We start from the raw sequence: 4,095 nt of genomic DNA, 5'->3' as shown, positions 1-4,095 counted from the left end.
CGTCTCAAGGCAGCCTAAAACCAACCCTAGGTCGTACAAGGCTCATGGGCCCAAGTGGAGGTGATGCAACACCTTTGGACTTGTTGTTTGACTCGGATTTTGCTGCAGCGTCAGATTGTTTCGTCCATATCTCAATGCTCCCGGCGAATTTAAAGGTGAATCCAATTGGTTTGGAAAGAGGATGAAATCTACTTTCCAAAAAAAAGAATCAACCAATTCGGAGTCCGTATGAAAAAGTTGTTGGCGTTTTGAGTCAGGTATGTCTGTGCAGTCCGAATTTGAATCCAGAACGTGAGAGACTTGGACTCTATCTTCTCTTGGCCCAAAAGTGAGGTGAGAGGACTTTTTGAACAGAACCTAAACTTCTCCTTTTCCCCTATCTTCATATGTGGATTGTACAAATGTCCCATACACCTGCAACTAGGCAAAACACAAAAGTGTGTGAAGTATTTTTGTTCTGGATAACATAAATAGATTATTGAATAGTTTGCACTAGAAATCACCTGACAAATATGCATGTATGCAATATTTTTGGTTGTATCCAAGGTAGTCATGTCCTCATCATCCTCCCCTTCTTGAAAATGAAGTCGTCCTCGGCATTGCTTAATCTGAAATGTGGCTAACAAAAGAGACAAGGTGTACATGTTGTATATGTATATGTCATCCATTTTTTACTTCCTGTGGATTTTGCACATATGACACATCTATACATGAGTAACCTTTCATAGTTAATAAAATATAAAGCCAAAATATTATCACAAGAAGTAGAAGGCGTGAAAGTATTGCAACTCAGTTTGCACATATAAGTGAAGCTATTATTCATATGAAAATATTGACAATATTCATCATTAAACCATCACAACAATTATGAATAAACCTTACTTGCATCAAATTTACATGCTACAACGTGCTTAAATAAGCAAACATGCAATAAGTCATTTAACACAGAATCATCACCAAGATTAGAGGTCATATCAAAATGATTAAACATTGGTTCTTTTACATCAACAGTTAATTCATTGGGTGCACTCAAAATTGTTGGTATTTCAGTTGTTTGATCACATGACGCATTCATGGCAGTAACATGATTCTATAAAAATAGGTGATGCGCTCAAATCAACAGGTAACTCAACACATGATGTATTCTAGTTAACTAGACATGCATCATTCTAATGTGAAGTTATATCATCAATATCTTTACAGTTACCTTGTCCCAAAGATATAGCTGATGTAGGTACGGATGATGGCAATGTACCATACTCTTAAGATGATGTCACACTCACAATCTAAGGTGTGGCTGCTCTAGTAGGTGCAACGGTGGAGGAACCAAGCGGTGGTGGTGAGCATGAACTAGAATAGTAGTTGTTGTAGTCACCCAATGCATCCTCCTGTAACTGTCTCTCAAAGGTACAAGCACGAACATACATACCAGTAATGCAACAAGGAATATACTGAAATCGTGCCTAAATATCATGGTTCAAACCACCAAAGAATCTATTCATTGTATCATCCTCAGATTCTTCTATGTCACAATGATGCATATAAGATTTGATCTCTTGGTAGTAAACATGAACAGTGTTGTTGCCTTGTTTAAATTGTTCAAATTTGCGAAGCAATTCACGATGATAGTAAGGAGGGAAAAATTGTTGTCTCATTACATGTTTCAAATCTTTCCAAGTTGTGGGTTGGTTATCAATGGTTTTCTTACAATGCACACTCCACCAAATAGAAGCAAAACCAGTAAATGCTCTAGTGGCAGCTCGTACTCGCTCAAGTTCAAAAAAGTCATGGTGACTAAAAACTTGTTCTACTTCAAGCTCCCAAGCTAGATAAATAGCAGCATTAAATCTACCCTCAAATGACGGTAAAAAGATAACCTGACCATGTGCTTGTGTGTGTTGTCCCAACTCTCGCGATGGTGAAGATGTGTCTGTGAACTTCGGAGGGCAAAAACACCTATTTAGAAGCCGATTTTGAGGTGTCAAATAGTGAACAATCCTCTACAACTATTTAGATGCGGCTCGTCACTAGCTTTCATTTGAGTACTCATGGAGCCAAAACTGACTTCGTATGAGGAAGTATTGCCTGTTTTACTGAACAGTGCACAAAACAGATTCCTATCCGCATTCCACTACGAGATTGAGTCTAGATAGATCCGAATTTTGTTTTTTTTCTTCTCTCTTTTTTTTCCTCGCACTTTTTTCTTTCTCTCCTTTTTTTTCTCTGACTCTTTGTTTTTACTTTTTTCTCTTTTTTGCCAAAACAAACTAGATAAGATGCAGATTGGATCAAGCAAAGATGTGAATGATCTGAACTATGATTATGACAATGAACGATGGGTAGCACGTGGTGGAAATTGATGGATGGGTGGTGGACAGCTGAAGGGATAACGATGCAGCGGCGACGTGACTAATGTGAACAGAACTCGAAACTCTAAACGAAGTAGAAATAAGACCAGCAACTCGACACGATGATGCAAGCGATAATTCAATACTGCAAACAAAGAAAAGAAGATTGCAAAGGCTCGGACTGGCTAGGACAAAGGATGAATAGATCTAACTTTTTTTGTGTGGCTTTTTCTTGGACAGTAGGTAAGAAAATAAATCTAAGCTAGGGATATCTGGAAATTCTCACCGAGCAACCTGAAAACTGATACAACTTGATAGAGGCAAAGGTGTCCCGATGTTTCGATGAGATGGTGGCTATCGTTTTCTGTGGGAGTCGACCTTGACGATCCAACCACGAACGTGCGAGATGTCGCGCCTTAGCAATCGCTAAACCAACTTCCGAGGGTTATTGACCACGCCGGAGCACGATCAACTTGCCACAAGGACCAGTTTCCTGCGAGCAAATGAAGAACGAGCAAGAAACTAAGATTGCAATCTGGATATTGGGAATATAAGAAGAAAGCTTTATTAATGAAGGTGGGGTTCTGTGACGTCTTGGTCTGGTCGTTGAACACAAACGAAGTACGTGAAGTTGCAACTGTGGCGAACTTTTGATCTAAACAAAACCCAAGGAAAAAGCTGCTAGATGGATCTACTTATATAGGAGCAAGGGGTGGCGGCCAAGGAGGTGGGAGGACGTCCCAAGGCAGTCTGAAACCAACCCTAGGTCGTACAAGGCTCATGGGCCCAAGTGGAGGTGATGCAACACCTTTGGACTTGTTGTTTGACTCGGATTTTGCTGCATCGTAAGATTGTTTCATCCATATCTCAAAGCTCCGGAAAAATTTAAAGGTGAATTCAATTGGGTTGGAAAAAGGACGATATCTACTTTCCAACAAAAAAAGGATCACCCAATTCGGACTCCGTATGAAACCGTTGTTGGCGTTTTGAGTCAGATATGTCTGTGCAGTCCAAATCTGAATCCAGAACGTGAGAGACTTGGATTCTATCTTCTCTTGGCCCAAAAGTGACGTGAGAGGGCTTTTCGAACAGAACCTAAACTTATCCTTTTCCCCTATCTTTATATGTGGATTGTACAAATGTCCCATACACCTGCAATTAGACAAAATACAAAAGTGTGTGAAGTATTTTTGTTGTGGATAACATAAATAGATTATTGAATAGTTTGCACTAGAAGTCACCTGACAAATATGCATGTATGCAATATTTTTTGTCGTATCCAAGGTAGTCATGAGTCGACCTTGACGATCCGGCTACGAACGTGCGAGACGTCGCGCCTCAGCAATTGCTAAACCAACTTCCGAGGGTTATTGACCATGCCAGAGCACGATCAACATGACCACGAGGGCCTGTTTCCTGCCAGCAAACGAAGAACAAGCTAGAAACTAAGATTGAAATCTATATATTGCGAATATTAGAGGAACGCTTTATTAATGAAGGTGGGGTTCTGTGACGTCTTGGCCTGCTTGTTGAACACAAACGAAATACGCGAAGTTGCAACTATGCCGAACTTTTGATCTAAACAAAACCCAAGGAAAAAGCTACTAGATGGATCTACTTATATAGGAGCAAGGGGTGGCGTCCAAGGAGGTGGGAGGATGTCCCAAGGCAGCCTAAAACCAACCCTAGGTCGTACAAGGCTCATGGGCCCAAGTGGAGGTGATGCAACACCTTTGGACTTGTTGTT

This window comes from Triticum aestivum, chromosome 5B (genome assembly GCF_018294505.1).
Source record: "Triticum aestivum cultivar Chinese Spring chromosome 5B, IWGSC CS RefSeq v2.1, whole genome shotgun sequence".
Taxonomy (NCBI): Eukaryota; Viridiplantae; Streptophyta; class Magnoliopsida; order Poales; family Poaceae; genus Triticum; species Triticum aestivum.
This window is presented reverse-complemented; position numbering follows the sequence as displayed.